Source organism: Nannobrachium achirus (assembly GCF_963921795.1).
Source record: "Nannobrachium achirus genome assembly, chromosome: 14".
Taxonomy (NCBI): Eukaryota; Metazoa; Chordata; class Actinopteri; order Myctophiformes; family Myctophidae; genus Nannobrachium; species Nannobrachium achirus.
In genome coordinates, this window is record NC_137821.1 from 53656966 (window position 1) to 53679826 (window position 22861).

The following is a 22861-nucleotide window of genomic DNA, read 5'->3' on the forward strand; positions in this document are numbered from 1 at the left end:
TGTGAGAATTGATGGGTGGAGGTTGTAGGTTGGCAGGCAAGGAGTGTGTGTGCGAAATTTGGCATGGATCGGGGCAACGGTTGCAGAGATACGATGTGACGTGCAAAAGTGTGACGTGTGACGGACGGACAGACAATGTGCCCATTACACTGTAAGAAAATATTGTTTTTGTTTCAAATCATAAAGTAAGCATCTGATGTAATAAATAAAGAGCTGTGAGTAAAAAAAAATGAGTTGTTTGCTTGAAAAGAGACCATTCACAAAAACTTCTTTTTCTCCAGTTGTTATTCTGAGAGGGCTTGGTTTTGGTGAAACAAGGGTTTTCAAATGGCTATAACTAAAGAAGTGTACATGATAAAAACATAGTTTTTTTTTCTGTGGAAACTAGAAGTTATCCTCTTTCATCTGGGCCATGGCATGACATAGTCATCATTAGACAGAATTAAAAAAAAATGGTAAACATGGTAAAAAATCAAGAAATGCTTGGCAACCTAGCTTGATAGTTCACTTTTAATGGTGGCAGTCAATGAGTTAATAGGTGTATGATGTATCAGTCTCTATACTAGTGTAGGCCTACTTCTAATTGTCCTAACATTTTCCAGGTTCTTTCAGATTGAAATTCGTGGTATGCGCGCTATTAAAGGCCACTTAACATGTTAATTCCATTCTTTCTATTGTAATCCATAGAAGAGCTATCAATTGGTTGTTGATACAAGTAGGCTACACCTAATTAGGTCTAGATACTTATACATTTTACTTTATCTGTTTATTTCGATTGGGCAGATGTAACATATGGTACTATAGGCTATAGGGGAGAACGGGGTAAGATGGACCGCTGGGTAAGATGAACCACACCCTTATCTTTAAAACTATACACATGAGTTGTCATTTGACCATAAAATAAGAAGGGTTGCATATGCATGCTATATAAGTTTAGACCTGGGTACATTTGCTTTAACATAAAAATCATTATACGCCTACCATAAAAGTACAAAATGTACTTCGACCAGCAAAAAACACTTTTTGGGGTAGAAATATGCTTTCCACTTTGCCCATGTGTCTGTCAACTCCACAGCCAGGTGGAAATGATGTTTGTGTTCTTATTTTATGGTCAAATGACAACTATATCTTTTTTATGTTATTGAAACTTCTTTTTTACTCAGAAACATAATTAGCATTTGTATGTTTTTCAACATTTTCAATTGCGTCAGGGGTAATCTTATTCTGAAGATATCGGCACCGGAAGTCTTATTGCAGCTAACGCTAATGCAGCTCACTTCACATAGGCCATCCAAGCCAACAGAGCAGAGAGATAGCGTCATTCAGAGAAAGTCTGTTAAGTTAGCAGTGAACAAACCTTCGTTATAAATTGTGTCTGAGGTTGTCTTTGCACGACAGTCAGTGTAAAGACCTACAGACGGGCACGTTGTGAAAACGGGAGGAATTTACAGTCAAAAACCGAGTTCAAAGACGGGTTGTTTTGTTGGCTAACGCTAATGCTAAGCTAGCTAACTAGCTTCGAGTCTAGAGTCCATTACAAGTGAACAGAGGGTTTCTAGTGAAAGTTTAACTTAACACAGTTGGACGTTTAGAGGGACATTCTGCCGTTTTCAAGCTGAAGACACAAAGAGGACAACCCAGATAGAGCTTTGAGCAACCAGCAGGGCTTCACTGAAAGTTCCTCTGGCAACGTGGGAGAATATACAGTGAGTGAAATAAATACCATGTTAACCTGCTGCTAACTGAGAATACAATATGCGATAAGGTCTTGCTGCACAGTCATTATGGCTTATATGGCACGACAGGCTGATAATTCCCCTAGGCGCCAGGGAATTATTACCCGGCTAATAAATAAAATTGATAATTTGACTCAAAACTAAAAACAAAGTATTTCCTTTTTTACAGACGACTGAAAGTATTCCACAGGACCGTACCTATGTTCCCCAGGTTCTATGTTCCCCACTTACCCCCACAAAGAAGGTTCTATGTTCCCCGCTCAACTTACAATAGGTTCTATGTTCCCCACTTCTCCAAAAAATACAGGAAACATTCCTTTATAAGTATTAATAACAACTCAAAACACCCAATAATGGGGAGAGATTACGAATATTAGTGGGACAGGGGGCACTAGGGACACATCTGGACACCATACTTTTGTTATGTCTGGACATCTGGACGAGTGGCCACCTGGACATCTGGGCAATATGGACATGTGGGCATTTGGACGAGTGGGCACATGGACGAGTGGGCACTTAGGGGTGGAGACATCTGGGCAATTTCCTGCATTTGAGTGGGGAACATACATTTTTTGAGGGGAACATACAGTAGATCCTGTTTTGGTTGAGAGGAGAATATAGAACCTTTTTGTGGGGAGGGTGGGTGGGGAACATAGAACCTTTTTGGGGGGTAAGTGGGGAACATAGAACCTGGGGAACATAGGGTGGACCCTGTAGAATCCATTTCTGATACTGCGTCATCTATTTCTTGCCTCAAATCTTTTGAAAAACATTCTTGAGAGCAACGTTTAGTTGTAAATGACGCTGTGTGTTTGACTTTGTTTACATGGCTGACATGTTGGATACGGTGCTAAATTCACACAGTGCAGCAGGTGTTCTGAGCCTTTGATTGGTGAAGCCTTTGATCGGTGAATTATAGGCGTATAATTCACCGCTGATTTCAGCGCTTGACCCTAACCCATCATAATCAAGCATTCAACCAAGCCGGGTAATAAAGTAAAATAAATACTATGTTAACCTGCTACTAAATGAGAATACAGTAAAATAAATACCACGTTGACCTGCTACTAAATGAGAATACAGTGAAATAAATACCACGTTGACCTGCTACTAAATGAGAATACAGGGAAATAAATACCACGTTAACCTGCTACTAAATGAGAATACGGGGAAATAAATACCATGTTAACCTGCTACTAAACCTGAACCTGTGAAGTTTGGAGTACTGAGGGACGTCCAGGAAGTGCAGGAACGTTGTATGGTTCCACACTTTTACTTTACAATTTAGGCATTTAGGAGACGCTTAATCCAGAATGATTTAGAGCAAGCAATGAAAACACTAGGTTGTACATCAAATGCATAGAAATAGTTATAGACTATAGGATCACTGGTAAACCTAGCCCTGAAACATGTTTCAGGGAATTGAATTATCCTCTTTCTATCTGTAAAGAGTGTGTTTAATAAAAAATACACCATAGACATATGATAGACACATGATTTACTTTCTGTCTGGAAATCCAAGCAGACATGTTGAACATTGGAAGCGCTCATATTCAATAATGCAACGCCCCACTGCCTCCTGCATTATGTGACATTTAGAACCAGGTGATACACAGGACCATTGAGTGATTTCCCACGAGCACTTCCAAACTGCAACATTTGAAAAATAATTGCCTGAACGGAATTTATTGACAGAAAGTAGAACATAACATGTCTACGGTGAGTTTTTATGAAACCAAAACTTTGCAGATTCATAAAACACAGGAAATTGTTATCCAAGTGCAGTGGACTCTGCATGGCAGGGACGTCCCTCTCCCTGAGCCAAACTTGCGCCTGACCGCATACCTTTGAGTAGGATTGATGATAATACTCGAAGCACCACCGTGGGGTGTTCAGATGAGTGAAGGCATCCTTTGGGTCGTCAGGTGGGCGCCCTCCTTCTTGGGTGTTTCACTGATAGGCCCACGACACCTCCAGAGGGTTCAGCAGCGAATCCCAGCGTCCTGGGTTCACTCCCTAGATGTCAACAACTCATCTGAAGGCCCACGTGGAGTCCTTTCTCTTCATCCACACCCACTGGCTCCCCTTTTCAGCAGCCCTGGAGAGGTCCTTGACTGCCTGCCGGTGGGCCTTCCCTCGCACTCCCATCTCTCTGAGTAGCCTAGTTGTTGAGGTGGCTACAAACCCTCTGCAACCTACTTCCACTGGGCAGACCTTCGCTTTCCAGCCTTGTCGTTGAGCATCTGCTGCGAGTTCGGCGTATCTCAGCTTCTTCCGCTCGTAGTTCTCCTCCACTCCACCCTCCCAGGGTACAGTGAGCTCGATGATGTAGACAAGCTTGAGTGAGGCTGACCACAAAACAAGGTCTGGTCGCAGGTTGGTAGATGCGATCTCAGCTGGGAAGCAGAGTTTCGTGTCCAGGTATGCCAGCATCTTCCAGTCCCGTGCTCTGCCCAGTTGCCCAGTGTCTGGTCTTGCGGTGGTGAGGCTAGCTCGACCCTTGCCCTCCCGAACAAATGGTGTTGGCTTCCAACGGGATGACGGGGGAGGAAGGGAGTTCACGCTTGTCCGGCGACTTTCCAGCACTGCTGCAAGACACTTTAGCACCTGGTTGTGCCGCCAGGTGTAGCGGCCTTGGGTGAGGCTGGTCTTGCATCCCACTAAGATGTGCTTCAGTGTTGCTGTACTTGGACATAGAGGGCACGTGGGGTATTCACCATACCACTGGCTTAGGTTTGCAGGAGAAGGTAGGACATCGTAGGCAGCCCTGATGGTAAAGCTCGCTCTGAATGCCTCCATCTCCCACAGATCTTTCCAGGAGATCTTCCTCTTCTCCACTCCTTCCCAAGCCATCCACTGCCCTTGCTTTGCCTGCGCCACCGCTTGTGCGCGCCTTGCTGCTTCCTCTTCCCGACGTACCTCCTGGACCACAAGCTTGCGTCTCTCAGATGGATTGGCCTTGCTCCAGGCCGGTGTACTGGTGCCGAGGCCAAGACCACTCCTCCCCTCCTGCACACGGCCCACGATGTCCCTGTGTCTGAGTGCTGCTTTTGCCTGTTCAGTTGCAGCCAATGGGGTCCACTTCCTCCCAGTTGCCAGGATGGGGGCAGTTTGAGCTACAAATTGATCGCTCGAATCCAGAAGCATCATCTCCAGTCGCACTTTGGCGCACTTGTACTCCTCTGCCAGACTGGAATTGGGTAGGTGTAACATACCTTTTCCATAGAGCCCAATGCTGCTGAGGCATCTGGGAAGGCCAAGGCACTTCCTTACATATGAGTTGACCAGCCTCTCAAGCTTTTCCACTTTTGAGAGCGGAACTTCATAGAGTGTTAGTGGCCACAGGAGACGTGGAAGTAGTCCATACTGCATGCACCAGAGTTTCAGTTTGCCAGGAAGCAGGGTTCTGTCGTTTTTTTCCAGGCCGCTGGCTACCTCCTTCCTGAGCTGTTCTACTTGCTCTTTGTCTTTGAGGGAGGCGTCATACCAGCGTCCTAGGCTTTTCACGGGCTTCTCGGAGACCATTGGAATGGGTTCTTCGCCAATATGGAAGCGGTGGTCTGACAGCTTCCCCTTGACAATCGAGATGCTTCTGGACTTGCTCGGCTTGATCCTCATACGAGCCAGCTCAATGTTTTCCTGGAGTTTTCCTAGTAGCCGTACAGTGCAAGCCTTGGTCACAGTGAGTGTTGTGAGGTCATCCATGTAGGCTCTAACTGGTGGCAGCCTCAGCCCAGGTTTTATTCGCTGTCCGCCAACCACCCAACGAGAGGCCCGAATGATGACCTCCATGGCCAGGGTGAAGGCTAACGGGGAGATGGTGCAGCCGGCTATGATTCCCACTTCCAGATGTTGCCATGCTGTAGTAAACTCTGCTGTTGTCACGCAGAGCTGGACATCTTGGAAGTAGGCCTTGACAAGGGTTGTGAGAGCTGGTGTAACCCTGAAGTAGTTGAAGGCTGTCCACAGGAGGTTGTGAGGGACTGAGCCAAAGGCATTCGCGAGTTCCAGGAACACCACGTGGAGGTCTTTTTCTTCCTTCTTGGCGACCTGGATCTGATGCCAGATGATACTGGCGTGTTCCACACACCCTGAGAAGCCTGAGATACCTGCTTTCTGGATCGACGTGTCAATCAGGTTGTTTCTTTGCAGGTATCCTGCCAGCCTTTGCGCGACCACACTGAAGAAAATCTTTCCCTCGACGTTTAGAAGGCTGATCTGGCGGAACTGGCCGATTTCTGATGAGTCCTTTTCCTTGGGGATCAGGATCCCTCCGGCTCTCCGCCAGGACGTTGGTATCTCCTTCTTCTGCCACACGACTTTCATCAGCTTCCAGAGGAATCGCAGGACATCTGGTGTGTTTTTGTAGAGCCTGTATGGAACTCCGTTGGGACCTGGAGCTGATGCGGCCCTTGCTCTGCACACTGTTTTGTCTACTTCGCTCCATCTGGGTGGACTGATATCTAGTTTGTGCTCTGGTGGATTAACTGGTGGCATGTCAGATGGGAGTGAAACCTCTTCCTGGTGTCGATCATCTGTGCAGGACTTTTTCAGATGTTCTTCCAGGGCAGCCTTTGACACTGAGAGACTTCCGCTCTTCTCCTTTATGAAGAGACTCTTCACAAATTTGAAGGGATCTTTGTAGAAGCGTGATCTTGTGTGCTCCTTCCTTCTGCGCTTCTTCAGGAGGTTTTCAGCCCTCCTCAGTGTCACAAGCCTGCTCTGAATCTCTTCCTGCAGCACGTTTATCCCTTCCTTCTCCTCCTCTGTGGCCTTCCTCCATTGCTTCTTCAGCTGCCTCCTCTCCTTGACAAGTCGATCTATTTCTGTTTGCCTTCTGGACTTGGTGGGAATTAACGGAGCAGATCGTTTGCCTTCGGCCACTCCGAACCGCTCCGCTCCATAGGCATAGATTAGGTTGCCCATTCTCTCCAACTTCTTTATGGTGGACCCTCTGATCCCTTCTAAGATGTTGCAGAGATCCGTGTTGACCTCCTTCCACAGCGTTTTATCGCAGGACTTTGGCCACTTCACTATTGGCCTTCGCCCCTGGATCTTCTTCTCTGTCGGTGGTCGTGATGTGTTGGATTCAGGTTGCTCTCCTGTGCCTTGCTCTTCCTCCTCTGGGGCAGGGGTGTTGATGTCCGGCAGACTGTGTGTCCTGCTGCTGAACTTCAGTCAGACTCGACCTGCTTCTCAAAAAGTAGCTGTCGATGCGACTTCCCTGTTGTCCCTTCTTTAGGCACCCTTTCTTGCCCTGGTGTATCTTCAGGCCATGGATGGAGGTAACCTTTGTCCAGCCACATACACAGTTCTGGAGCGTGTGTCCTGCTGTAGCTGTCGGAGCCTCAGGTATGCTGATCATCAATCTCGTAGTCTGTTCCGTTCCTGTGTTCGTTACCGGGTTGTCTGCCGATGAGCCATCTTCCGCCCCCGCTCTTGCAGGCTCAAGGGGTGTTTTCTTCTTAGAACTTTTCGTAGCCAGGTTTGGGTGGAACTCATACACTACTTGTGCTGGGTCCCGCTGCCACGGGTAGCTATCCCATGGTGGCCCCGTTGGGGTCTATTCCCTCCTGCCATTTGTCTTTCCATGACGTCGCAAGGTCTTCCCCTTGTTGCCAGCTGCGCTTTCACAGCAGTCACTGGTTCACCAGATGATCAGATTCATAAAACACAGGAAATGATGTTGTTATCCAAGTGCAGTGGACTCTGCATGGCAGGGACGTCCCTCTCCCTGAGCCAAACTTGCGCCTGACCGTATACCTTTGAGTAGGATTGATGATAATACTCGAAGCACCACCGTGGGGTGTTCAGATGAGTGAAGGCATCCTTTGGGTCGTCAGGTGGGCGCCCTCCTTCTTGGGTGTTTCACTGATAGGCCCACGACACCTCCAGAGGGTTCAGCAGCGAATCCCAGCGTTCTGGGTTCACTCCTGAGATGTCAACAACTCATCTGAAGGCCCACGTGGAGTCCTTTCTCTTCATCCACATAGAGAGAGATAGAAAGAGGATAAACCAAAAAATCTGTTTTTCTTTCTTTTAGGTGGTTATAATATTTAACTCATTCTGTGCCAGCGCCCTCTAGGGGCCAAGGAATGCCAGGGTATCTCTCATAGGCGAGCGCTTTAGCTTCCAGGACCTCACCTTCCAGGACCTCACATGCTCACGTTCATGCACGTCATGGAAATGTCCCGGATGATAATGCTAACAGAATGGCTATTCCCATTTTGTCATCTAAAAGATCATTTTTGGGCGATTTCGCCGTAAATAAACCTCGCGCCGCTTCCCTAAAGACACAATCCAGAGATATAAGCCTTTAAAGATGTGGTCTTTCATTGGATTAGGCGGAGATTGGCGATTTCGTTCGCAAATTTCGGCCGGCCGGGAGGTTGCTAGCTTTCGGCTAGTAGCTAGAAAAATCAGGCCAGGCTTCAGAAGGCCTCTTATCATTTTATTCATTTAATTAAAAAAAGCCGAACTACTTCGGGATCGGCACACTCGTGTACTCATCGGAAGCGGCGCCGAACATCGGGTGAACATTGGGGAGCTCAAAAATGTATTTTAAACCATTTTTAATGGAATATATCGTCGGACAGAGTAGAACGGCTAGCTGGCTAGCGGCTAGCGAGCCAGGACCACCCACGACTCTACAAGCAGCTCGGGGTAAGTGAATTAATAAAAAAAAAATTGTATTGGATTGAAATAAAGCCGAACTAGTTCGGGATCGGCACAGAATGAGTTAAGTGCTGGCATGTTTACAGCTCAAACAAGGCTCGGATGGCGGCCGCCATGACACACTGTCACATGACACACGTCATGTGACTAGATGACATAAATGTTGAACCAAAGTGATAATCCATCGGCGCAAAAACAACCCCGCCCGGCCCTTAAAAATAATAGCGGCCCCTACAGAGGAAGCGGTGCGGCACCAAGCATCCTTTCAATGTAAGAGGCAGCTGAAGTGTTAACAAAATAAGTTACTCCTTCTTATTGTTTGTTATTGTGGAAGTTGAGAATAAGAAGAGTTTCTGTTCTTAATTAATCCTAAACTCCTCTGGGATTTTTATTGTTTCATTCCAGACTACAGGTGCAGATGAACTCTCCAGACACCAGATCTGTTTCAATGAGACAGGAGGAAACTGAAGACCAGCCAGAGCTCAGTAAGACTCTTCCTTTTCCAGCTTCAAGGTGTTCATTCATTGTCACATACAACAGTTGCTAGCTGCCAAATTGGCAGTGAAATAATTTGCAGTGGGCGCGGTTTACTGGTGCCAACAAAAAAAATCTCCGATTCATTTTCCTCATAGACTTTTTACAAAAATATTTATAACAATTATTTTAAGCCTAGAACCAAGACATCCAGGAAAAATGAATGGGAGATTTTTGTGTTGGCATCAGTGAACCACGCCCACTGCGATGCTCTATGGCAGGGGTCCTTGAAACAGGTCCGGGTCAAAAAACTATGTCCCAAATATGCCATTGCTGTCTGTATATTGTTGTGGAAATAGAAAGATAAAGGGGAAATAAGGCGGATACATTTATACAGTATGTACTGTATGTATGTATGTTTATTATAATCATTAGTATTGTATAGAGAGGGCTGTGAAGGAGGTGACAGCTGCAGCCAGTGCTGTGTATGTTGCTGAGAGGAGGGACGGATTCATCCGGGGGAGGGCGGAGCACATCGACCTGGTGCCCAGGATCAACAGCAAGCAGGACCTCATCGCCACCATGAAGTAGACTGCTCCCTACAGTATCTGATAAAAAATAGGAAAAAAAGTATAAAATAACAAAGGGCTAGGGGTACTGAGCCTTCTCGTGGCGGCCCTGTTTTCACTAATTGTACAGTACCACACACACTTCCGATTAATTCATTATTATTTATATGGTATACCATGGTATTTTATGGTATGGCATTGTAACATGGTATGGGCTACCATACCAAGCTTATAGGGGGGTAGTAAGTCTGAATGAGGTCCCAGGAAGTAGACAAGCAGCCACATATATGAAAATGTGATTTAGGCGGAAATGGCCAAAATCCACCAAAAACGCCTAAAATGCTATTTTTCAATCGAAAAAGGAGGTAGGTAAATAAAGTCAAACCCACTTTTCTGCTTTTGATTATGGTTTATTATATCATAATACAACTTGAAACCATAGGGCAAACCCTGATTTCTCAATTTTTCATTTCATGACACACCCTACTGCCCATAATTCCGAAGGTTCATTAGTCCGAAGGTTCATTAGTCCGAATTTAGTGAGGGTTACTGAGGTTAGGGTTAGAGTTCGGTATAGTATTCTTAACAAATTCGGACTAATGAACCTTCGGACTAATGCCATGGCACCAAATTTTGTTTGTGTAGAACGCTCCACAAAGTTGGATACGCCACAGTGGATTTGAACCCACAACCTTGGTGGTGGTGGGCAGGCACTTTAACACTGCACCAGCCAAACGCCTCAAATTAATTGCTTTTTAACCTTTTCTTGTTGACCAATGATGATTTTGATCATCTTGACTACAGTACATCTGAACTAAAGATCTCAAGTCTGAGATTGAGTTTGGGATTTTAGGGAGCAAGGATCTCTCAGCCATACTCAAAAGAACACAGTAACTTGATGTATTTTGTAATGTTACATTTATATCCTATAAAATAGGGATGTCCCGATCATGTTTTTTTCTTCTTTCGATCCTTCCCGATCCGATCTTTCCGCAATGCATTAAGGAAAAAGAAAAGAAAACATGCTTTTATGTTGTCCCTTAAGGTTGTTTTTTTATTTATTTAAATAACAATATCCATTCTATCCAAGCTTCTTTTTTTTATTTTACTTAGTGCAGCATAAAAAAAAAGCTCATCAGCTTATATATTTTTTTAAGGGTGCATGTCGCCATTTCGAAATCCCGCTATTCCGAACATTGACTTCCATTCTTCGAAATGGCGGTGTGTCCAAATGACCTTATAAGACCCACTATTCCGAAACGAAACCGCACCGCCTTTCCGAACATTGAAATCCATTATTCAAAATGGTGGTGTTATTTCTTTTTCTACAGCACCTCTCCATTCCGAATATAGCCTATTATTTGAGTCCCTATAAGAACAACTCTCTCTCTCTCTCTCTCTCTCTCTCTCTCTCTCTCTCTCTCATCATAATGACTCATATTTGTGCCGCCTAAAAATAATCACGGCATGCTTATGCCGTGATGCCTGCTCTGTGGTTCATTAATTTGATTTGTGGGTGGTTCATTGAAAAAGTGCGCAGTCGGGCACAAAATGCGTTGCAGCGGCGGCCTCTCTCTCTCTCTCTCTCTCTCTCTCTCTCTCTCTCTGGAACGCAGCTTACTTCTCGTTCATGCGTAATTTGGGGCTCTTGGACAGCTCTCCAAAAACCCATCAACATTCAGAAGGCCTTTCTCATCTATAATTCTCAACGAATGTCTGTGATACTAATTTCTAATTCTCCCCCACCGTCCCATCCTCCCGTCTCCTGTGACCCAAGACACAATGTGCGCACATCTACCACATAACGGTAAACATTCAAAACTAAGTTATGATGCCAGACAGAATTTCCAGTTGCTGCTTTAAAGGCTGCTGCCTTCCCAATCTAACTGAGCGTAGGCATTTAAGGCTGGTACGCACACGTTTAAAAAAGAATCCAACAGCAGCTTTCATCCCAGAGCTGTAGCTGCGCTCAACACGCACAGCTGTGAGACGGGACACTTTACTTTATGCTTTTTATACATTGTATTATCTTAACTTATTGTTTTGTCTACACACTAAATTAGAAACCAAATTAAACAAAGCCCAGGATTAAAATGTTAAGTGATCTTTCACAGCTGAACTGGCATATTTATTTCAACGTAGACATGAGATTTAAAGCAAATAAAATAATGGAATTATGAAAAATTATTAACATCAAAATGTAAGTATAACAAAGGTATAGGCCTACTGATGCACAAAGGTATAGGCCTACTCATGCACAATGTCCCAATTCAAGTTTTCAAATGTATACAAATCAACGGCATGGAACAGTGCTTAATTGCGAGTGTGCTGAACGCGTCCCCATAGATTCACTGAGTGACGACGCGCAATAATAGCCTACAGTGAGTCTCGCAAAACCCTGCAATAAACCAGACAGATCATATAGAGCGTATACTTAGTTTAGCAAGATATGAGTGTATATTCAACGTCTCTCTCCTCTCTCCCTGCCTCTCCTCTCGCCCTCCCTCACTGCTCTCTCCTCGTTCCGCGCGTAACCTCGCATCATCAGGCTTTCTCCGCGCGTAAAACTTCTCCATTTGGCACATGATTTGGCACAGAGAGCGAGAGAGAGAAAGAGAGCGAGCGAGCAAGGGTGAGAGACCCACACATCGGCTTATTGCGACCGTAAGGGAGCAGTTTACTATGAAAACCTCCACCGGCCGTCCGTCCGTCACACGTCACACGTCACACCTTTGCCCTGCTCATATCTCCGCATCAGTATGACATCACACCACATGTGTACACAAACCTTTGTGTACGTTGCTGTGGCAACAGTCTGTTGTTGCTGGTTTGTTAGTGTACGTTAGCAACCACCTTAGCAACCATGGTTTTACCCTAGCAACCAACTGTTTACCCTAGCAACCAACTGTTTACCATAGCAACCATGTTTTTTTACCCTAGCAACCAACTGTTTACCATAGCAACCAGATACGCAGAGCAGGGATCTCCATATATGGGCATAAACAGGTGACATCACACTGATGTCAGATACTCAGAGCAGGGATTTCTCCATAATATATGGGCATAAAAGGGATTCTGTTAGGGATCTCCATATATGGGCATAAAAGGGATTCTGTTAGGGATCTCCATATATGGGCATACAAGGGATTCTGTTAGGGATCTCCATATATGGGCATAAAAGGGATTCTATTAGGGATCTCCATATATGGGCATAAAAGGGATTCTGTTAGGGATCTCCATATATGGGCATAAAAGGGATTCTGTTAGGGATCTCCATATATGGGCATAAAAGGGATTCTGTTAGGGATCTCCATATATGGGCATAAAAGGGATTCTGTTAGGGATCTCCATATATGGGCATAAAAGGGATTCTGTTAGCTGTTAGTGATCTCCATATATGGGCATAAAAGGGATGCTCTCTCCATATATGGGCATAAAAGGGATTCTGTTAGGGATCTCCATATATGGGCATGAAAGGGATTCTGTTAGGGATCTCCATATATGGGCATAAAAGGGATTGTATCCCAGATGATGCCCTGTTAGGAGATCCACACTAACAGAATCCATATATGGTCCTACCGACAGCTGCTATAAGCCAACCCTGGCGATAAGGTCTGAGTCGAAAAAATGCTTCTTTCCTGGCAAGAATTGCCCCTTTATACTGTAGGGCTCGTTTGTGTATTGTATGACATCACGCCACATCATCGGCTGAGGACTGTGTGATGTCATCATATCTCCATATATGGAGACATAAGTTGCTCATGCCCAAATATGGGCTGGTGAGGTCAGACTTAGTGTGATGCGTAGGTTATCTCCATATATGGAGATTCAACTTCAATGAGTAACCATGGCAAACTGTCAACTGCCCGTATGTCTTGATAATTGGTAAAACAAACTTTTGGCCTATTTGTGGAGACCCGATTAGGGAGTCTTACTGGTGGCTATATTATATTTTAGGCACAGCCTATATAGGATTTTTAGGCATAGCCTATATAGGATACATACAATATTTCTCCTCACTCCAGTGGCACTTTCCTTTTATCTGACTCTGTGAGCAACTCCTCACAAAATAAATATGCGCGATCAAGGAAATTAAATCATTTACTGATGGGACTGCCATGGGCCGTAGGCTAATGGTCAGAAATCTATAATGGGAGCGGACGGTTGGGAGGGGGATTTAACATAACTATATTATATATAATATGAATTTAACCCGCACATGGCTCTATAATCTACCACAATGTTGCATTGCCTGTATTCTCTACTGCAGCGCTGTATTTTCTAATTGAATTAAATGAAACGAGAAAACAAAATCATAAGTAACAATGCAATTAAGACTAGAAAACATAATTTTTGTATCCCCACAATTAGATCTGCTCTCAGACATTCTTTCCAAATAGTCTCTATAGCCGTGTGTGCGCGTGCACATGACATCATTGTAATAAATCACCGTCCGCCCTGAACTGACCACTGCATCTAATACAGCAAATAATCAAGATAAATAAATCAAAACTCAAAATACAAATGTGAGGAAATTATAGACTATTGGTTTCCTGGGACCGTTACATTAATACACCTTCACTAACCTGCAAGGCCAACCTCCTGGACTTTGCGCCACAGGCTCTGGCAAAGGTGGAAATAGCAGCCTGTGACGTGGATTGCTGGCAGCTCTGCTCTAAAGGCATTCATGAGCCCCATTCCAAAGTCGGTGAGGACTCTGGTAGGGGCCCATCTACATGCATGAATGGAGGACGCACAGAGGACCGGACAGACAGATGGATGATAGATGAGAGAAAGAAAAGATTATTCTAGTTTCCACACAATATTTATATTACAGGTGCAGTTAGATACAATGACTCCCCCTAGGGCTGTCACGATTAGGATTTTCTCCAGACGATTAATTGTCATACAAATAATCGCTGATTGACGAATATATCGTCTTTCTTCATTTTATGCCACTATGATAATAGGCTTTGAGCTCATACTCATACTGTACCTTAACTCATATTATGCCATAAACGTACTATACGTCTTTGATCTGTAGTGCCATAAACGCACTTTACGTCTTTTTAATTAATCAAAAGTTTTATCTTTCATAACATAATTGTAATTTTAAAAAAAATCGCTCCAAACGTTAGCCGTTAGCCTCCGTGACCGGAGCGCCACGACTGATTTGACCGTGCTTCCCGAAGTATAAGTACTAAAAAAACTCGAAAAAAATAACGTGGTTCTAACCGTGCCATCCATTCGGCGATCCGAGCCCTTGATAGCGATCGCCAGGGCTCGGAAGTGTTATAGCATGTTAGCAAAAAGGCCTGGCCAAAATGTAAACAACTAGGCCCGATCAAAAGAAAATGGACGTGTCTCTTCCTCCTTCTATTTGTCGATCAGATAGTAGGAGAACACCACCTGGTCCCATTGACAGCATAAACATATCATAATGATCAAGACATCTTACACATGTTCTATTGAAGCCCAAATCTAATGATAGGATATATATATATATATATATATATATATATATATATATATATATATATATATATATATAATCTTTTTCCTTTGTAAGTAAGAGGGGTAGTGTGGCTTTCGATAGAAGCATAGATTTATATATGTAATTTAAGTACAAAATATGGTTTTGGCCCCCATAAAAAGGTAAAATTAAACAAAATGGATGGCACCAGTTTTGTAGATTTTTAATAAAGGGTGGCATTCAGTGAGTAATGAAGAGCAATTTAATTGCTTTTTAAACATCAGTTCAGTGGTGTAAAGTAACTATTAAGTACATTTACTTGCCAACTTTTGCCCTATTTTATACCGTAGCTATTTGAAAATAAATAGCCGATCTACAAGCTCACAACGCGTCGCGGTGCGTTGTGAAAATAGCCGATCTACAAGCTCGCGGTGCGTTGTGAAAATAGCCGATCTACAAGCTCACAGCGCGTTGCGTTGTGAAAATAGCCGATCTACAAGCTCACAACGCGTCGCGGTGGGTTGTGAAAATAGCCGATCTACAAGCTCACAGCGCGTTGCGTTGTGAAAATAGCCGATCTACAAGCTCACAACGCGTCGCGGTGGGTTGTGAAAATAGCCGATCTACAAGCTCACAACGCGTCGCGCTGCGTTGTGAAAATAGCAGACAACTGCAAAAATAGCCGACAGTAGCCTAATGTTTATCACGACCACAATCCAACATCTATAGTTAGTCGCCGTCTGTGTGTAATCAACATCATCATCCTCTCCATAGCAGAGCAGCAGTGCTAAGCTAAGCTGCAGTAAAGGCACTGACTCCAGTCCTCTGTGTTGAAACGAAAGTGAACGCCTTTTTCTGTATCGTATCAAAAGGAATATATAGTCCCGGGATGTGTATGGTACATGTGTCTGTTCCGACCGCCTGGAAAAAAACAAACTGTTTAAGCATTTTTAGTTAGCCAGCCAGCCTGCCTGTGCTGTGTGACAGTGCGTGCCGTGCCGCGCTGCTGTTGTGTTGACTGACTGTGACTGAAGAGGACCAGCATTGAGCGTTCACGGGTCCCCGTGGCAACAAGGGGGAGGCGCATTCAAGAATGCAAGTGTTGACGTGAGGTTTAACTTGTTTAAGAATGGTTTTATTGTCAAAACTCACTACTTTTAAATTAAATTTACACACACACACACACACGCACGCACGCACGCACGCACGCGCACACACACACGCACACAGACAGACTTACGGTTGCCCTGTGAGGTGCGCGACCCTCCTTCATGTGGCGGAGGACAGCTGAGTACATGTCAGTGGTCTTCCCACTCATCAACACCATCACAAATGGTACCACCCTGCCCAAGTAGTAGCCGTGTACCGTGGCGAATTGGTAGAAAGTCCTTGGGCAGGTCTTAAATGTACCGTCCATATAGATCTAAAACAATAAAATAACATTTCAATTTAACTGATAGGAAGTGTTATGTAAGAGGGGTTGGTTCTAACCTGGCACACTGGCTCAGTTCCCTGTAATTTCCATCTACCAACACCACAAAGCCGTGTTGGCGGTGGTGTTTGGCCAGGAACTGCAGGCCAGTCCAATTCAGGGCCCATTCGCCCTCCACATTCACCTCATTGACGGTTGGTGGGATGGGGGGCATGAGGCTAGCCCAACGCCTCTCCAGCCGCGACTTGATGGCGTTAAAAGGCGGCATGTAGCGCACCTCGCCAGCTGCAGCTTGGGCCACTACCTCGTCATAAATTCGTTTTACTGGGAGGGTAGGGTCTGCCGCCACTCTCTCGAGCATCCGCTCAATGTGAGCGGTGCAACGGATCACTTCATCCTCCGGAGCGTGTGGCTGGGCCCCCGGAGGCCTCAGCACCATGATGGCTGCTGGTGGGTCCGCGTCTACGTCCAGCCACCGGATGTGGACATAGACTTTGCACCGGGTGCATCTCCAATAAATGTTTCCCCCACAATCTCCTTATTGCGGAGGTATCTAAAGTTGTCCATTATGAGGGCTCTCCCGCCTCTGCTGTTTGCAATTTGCAGATATGTCATTTTGCTGAAAGTGACACTCTCCTGAAACTCTCCTTCCGTAAATGTGCTTGCCTCAAACAAATTTGATTGATTGACTCCTTTTATACTATTTTTTCATTGGCCTCTCAATTGAGTTTGTTCCTGACCTATAGAGGTGAAGTTATTGATCGAGTACTTTGAACCCCCCGATGTACAGAGTAGTTAGGCTACAGGTGAAACTATGAAAATTGACATAAACAAAGCAATGCTTTGGTCAGTTATTTTAGTAGGCTAGACTTGCGTCTGAACTGTACTGTAGCCTACTGTCCTGTGTCAACAAGTTTATTTAAATGATGACAAACAACTCACAATATACAAAAAGCAGATGCTTCACACACACACACACACACACACACACACACACACACACACACACATACACACACACACACACACACACACAGCATCTGTGAAGTCTGTGCCCTGCCGTGCGCTGCCGCGCTATGGAGATGAATCTGCAGATAGGCTTTTCACTTCAGGATACACAGACGAAAAAAACATTAAACATACAGACCAGATGATTGTTCATTGTGGCTCTGATCAGTCAGTTATCACATCTTTCTGTCAAAACCTAATTATATAAGGTGCACAACAGAGTAAGCCTTTGATTGATCGATAAATTGAAGAATCCATTAGAAGGTTGCATATGAAAAAGTAGGCCTACAGTTTCATGACAGCATAAATCACTGATACAGGGTCTACTAAAAGGAGATCCTAGTAAGCGTGTCAGCTAATTTACACAGGTACCACTTTATGTATCTCATATAACAACTTTGTTATAGTTATAGTATGCCTAGTTGTCATGAAGTTCAGCGCAGTTCCCTTTTTCAGCTGTGAGACTGTAGTCTAATTAGCAGATGTCATCTCTAGTCGAATCCCCACACAAAAAACTCAACTCATACCTACAAACGTCCCGACACCGAAACCCTCGATCACCACCAATTGCCTTTGTTTTGATGAATTGGTCTACCATATTTGTTTGATGTCACAGCAGGAGCTAATTACCGGCGCAATTCACACATCTATTATTTGTTTTTCCTTGAAAGCAAATAATGACCAGCGCTAATTGATTCATTGACTGGAGTAATTCACACCTTTGTTTGTTTTTCCTTGAAAGCAGTGCATTAGCCCATAGAGGCTAAACGTAGCTCGGCATCCTCCTTTTGAAGTCAGAGAATAGGTTAAAACTGAACCTCTCTAAATGTGTACCTTAACTCATACTGTACCTTAACTCATATTATGCCATAAACGTACTATACGTCTTTGATCTGTAGTGCCATAAACGCACTTTACGTCTTTTTAATTAATCAAAAGTTTTATCTTTCATAACATAATTGTAATTTAAAAAAAAATCGCTCCAAACGTTAGCCGTTAGCCTCCGTGACCGGAGCGCCACGACCGATTTGACTGTAGCACCGGTGAACACAGTCCGACGGGAAAACCGGTATAACCGAACATTGGTTCCGGCCACCTTAATGTTAATAATAAACGTTCGTTTATACACTTTCCGTGCTTCCCGAAGTATAAGTACTAAAAAAACTTGAAAAAATAACGTGGTTCTAACCGTGCCATCCATTCGGCGATCCGAGCCCTTGATAGCGATCGCCAGGGCTCGGAAGTGTTATAGCATGTTAGCAAAAAGGCCTGGCCAAAATGTAAACAACTAGGCCCGATCAAAAGAAAATGGACGTGTCTCTTCCTCCTTCTATTTGTCGATCAGATAGTAGGAGAACACCACCTGGTCCCATTGACAGCATAAACATATCATAATGATCAAGACATCTTACACATGTTCTATTGAAGCCCAAATCTAATGATAGGATATATATATATATATATATATATATATATATATATATATATATATATATATATATATATATATATATAAATATAATCTTTTTCCTTTGTAAGTAAGAGGGGTAGTGTGGCTTTCGATAGAAGCATAGATTTATATATGTAATTTATGTACAAAATATGGTTTTGGCCCCCATAAAAAGGTAAAATTAAACAAAATGGATGGCACCAGTTTTGTAGATTTTTAATAAAGGGTGGCATTCAGTGAGTAATGAAGAGCAATTTAATTGCTTTTTAAACATCAGTTCAGTGGTGTAAAGTAACTATTAAGTACATTTACTTGCCAACTTTTGCCCTATTTTATACCGTAGCTATTTGAAAATAAATAGCCGATCTACAAGCTCGCGGTGCGTTGTGAAAATAGCCGATCTACAAGCTCACAGCGCGTTGCGTTGTGAAAATAGCCGATCTACAAGCTCACAACGCGTCGCGGTGGGTTGTGAAAATAGCCGATCTACAAGCTCACAACGTGTCGCGCTGCGTTGTGAAAATAGCAGACAACTGCAAAAATAGCCGACAGTAGCCTAATGTTTATCACGACCACGATCCAACATCTATAGTTAGTCGCCGTCTGTGTGTAATCAACATCATCATCCTCTCCATAGCAGAGCAGCAGTGCTAAGCTAAGCTGCAGTAAAGGCACTGACTCCAGTCCTCTGTGTTGAAACGAAAGTGAACGCCTTTTTCTGTATCGTAGCAACAAGGGGGAGGCGCATTCAAGAATGCAAGTGTTGACGTGAGGTTTAACTTGTTTAAGAATGGTTTTATTGTCAAAACTCACTACTTTTAAATTAAATTAGATAATTGACGATAATCGCGAATATGAAAAATAATCGCAAATTATTAGACAATTATGTATTAATCGTGACTGCCCTAACTCAGTCACGATTAATAACTCTAACTAACTCCCCCCTGAACCTCTCTAAATGTGTTATTAGACATAAGCAGTGCCGAAGAAACGGGCAAGACAGATTTTCCTTTTAGGATTAGCCTTAGCATTGTAATTGTCACACTTTATCTCAGGGAAAAAGAGAGAAAAAAATCACCAGCTAGGGGTCATCTGGCTTGTTCATTGCTGTAACTGGGAGCTAGTATCAGTGGTTCTCAACTTGTGGTTGGGAACCAAATTATTTCGGGGGGTCCCCAGATGATTAACCTTAACACTTCGCCAGCCAAAATAGAATGGTGGTTGGTAGATTAGCCGTGAAATTTCTATTATGGTATTGTGATCTGAGACATAATATTATGTTTATAAACATGAGCCCGCCACCACTCCTCCTTGGGCCGCACCGTTGTTGTTTTTTTTTTTTTTTTTTCAGGTCATTAGCTCACCGTGATTTTCTGGATCTCGGTTGGGATAGAGTGGTAGTTTTGGCCGAGCATCGATCTCCCCGTGTGTTTCGCGTGCGTGATCCGTGCGCATAATAATCCATGCATATAATCCAAGAATGACTGAACAGTCGATGTGACCATTTTGGATAGCTTAGCACTTAGCATTCCAGCTCTGCTAGTGTTATCCTTCAGACAGTAAACAGACGGTGTCAAGGAAGAATGAAGAAGGAAATGGCAATGACGTCCCCTCTGCTTCATGTCAGGGCAGCCATGAGCTATCGATGGACTAGCGTGACTAGGGAAGGTTAGACGATCGCCGATTTACGGATCAAAATCATTTATTCCGCTTTTAATGACAAAGTCCGGGAAAAGACAGCGCGGCTGAGACTCCTTGCTCAGATGTCCGATGTATTACGGTTTTAACATTAAGGGGCTCCCCGTGGCTTGGAAAGGGTTAATATTCACCATTTTTCTCACTCAACAGTAAACAAAACAACTTAAAGTCTACGTCTATATAGTGCAGTATCTGCACATTTCTAAAGTGACAAATTAAACATTGGCCAAATTGTCAAATATTAGAGGCCTATTTCTCTCTCATAAGTGCAACCACTTTTAACACGCTGTCTATCTGTATGATGAGGAGCTGCCTGTGGTGCTGAACTGACTGATTTGATGTTCTCTATGAGTGTGCAATGGGAAAATGAAATCAATCAATCAATCAATCTGTCTGTCTAATCTGTGTTAGGCAGTTTTAGAGCTATTGGAATCAGGTGCAGTGGTGCGCTCTCCTCTGCTCTCTGCCAAATTCTATGTCTGTCTGTACTGTATATATACCTGTCTGTCTGTCTGCCCGCCCACAGCGTGGCAGCCTGGCCAGTACGCATGCCTCCATCCATCCGATCCATCTATGATATGACACTGTATTCTATCAAATAATCAGGCTGCACACCGATCACACCACTAAAAAATCTCCGCTACGGAGGGCAGCGCAGTAAAGATGAGATGTTCGCGAACGATTCGGCTCCCTTGAACGGCTCTTTTAAATGAACGATGGGATCCGGTTCCCAGTCGCCGGACACAGAGCACTGACTCAGTAGTGAGTCAGTATCGAGAACATTGTTCAGAATCAACTGATCATCAACTTGGGGAGGCACAGTTCAAAGATCATGCACGATCTAGCAGTGTGGACATGACAAACACAGTGCACAAACAGCATATCGGAAAGGGGGGTTTTCGGAATGGAGACCGTCCCCATTTTTTAAATATATAAAGACAAGGCGTTTCCCGATCTTTTTCTCCCGATTCCGATCTTTTGAAATCGGCCCGATCGCCCAGATTTCCGATCTCCCGATCCCGATCCGACATCCCTACTATAAAATCAATCTTCTGGTTCATATGTTAAAAGGATCCCTGGCTAATACGACAAATATGCCTCAATACATTATAATTGTCCTCTGTAACTACAATGTCAAATTAAAAACATCTATTTTATTTTATTTCCTCTAGAAATAGCTAATCTTTCACTCAATAAGGGAAATGCTTGTCGTAAGTTGATGATGTCATAAATGTCATGTGTTATCTATCCCTATGGAATTTATGGCATGCATGTGCAAAAAAAACACATTTGAAATATTGATTTGATGCTCATATTAACCATAGGAAGTATTATGCTGCATTCACACTGAGAGAAGCCAAGCTAATGGTTTGCTTGGTAATTCAATGTATTCTCTAGGCAAACTAGCTTTAAAAATGTCCAAGCTTTTTTTCCAGCTTGGAAATTTTAAAAGCTTGTTTGCATAGAGAATACATTGAATTACCAAGCAAACCATTAGCTTGGCTTGTCTGTATGTGAATGAGGCATTACGTTTGATTTTATTTGCATAGGGATAGATCACACTTGACATTTATGACATCATCAACTTGCGACGGGCATTTCCCCTATTGAGTGAAAGATTAGCTATTTCTAGAAGAAATAAAATAATTGAGGTGTTTTATTTTATTTTACAATGTAGTTTTAGAGGACAATTATAATGTATTAAGGCATATTTGTCGTATTAGCCAGGAATCCCTTTAAGAGAGTTGTTTACCTTTAGAAAACATTAGGCCTACTGTTATTCTCCACTAGGTATCCAGTTGCTAAAGTCCTTATTCACATTCCTTCATTTCAGAGCAGTGTGTGTGTCCAGACTGCAGGAGAAGATGAACTCTCCAGACTCAGCCAGGGACATTTCTAAGGAGGAACCTGAAGACATTTCTATAAAACAGGAGGAACCTGAAGACCACCCACATCTCAGTAAGTTTCACATGCTCTCCTTTCCATCTGCCTGTCACAATATTTCTCTCAATACAATAACCACGTAACAAGCCAAACATGACATGTCAATATGGCATGGCTCTGTAGTAGAAGAGACTTAGAAAAAAGCTATACAAATGCAATCCATTATTATTATTCTAAATCTAAGCAAGTTGTGAACTCAAAGCGCTTCATACACTTCATTCATACATTGGGAAGTGAAGCGGCGAACAACAGTAAACGCCAGTGTCCTCACTTCCCACATTCACACACCAATGGTGGCAACTGGCGAGCTAATACCATTGGAGGCAACGCAGGGTTCAGTGTCTTGCCCAAGGACACTTTGGCATGTTGACTGGAGGAGCCGGGATTTGAACTGTGACCCAC

At 43.7% G+C, this 22861-nt stretch overlaps 1 long non-coding RNA gene across 1 annotated transcript; it reads left to right on the forward strand.

Annotated features, from left to right (window-relative positions):
• The first annotated feature begins 1331 nt into the window (after positions 1–1331).
• LOC308298201 lies at positions 1332–22598 on the forward strand. The gene is made up of 3 exons (XR_013962686.1): positions 1332–1706; positions 8817–8896; positions 22350–22598. It is a non-coding gene; the product is annotated as an uncharacterized lncRNA (long non-coding RNA).
• Positions 22599–22861: the final 263 nt, after the last annotated feature.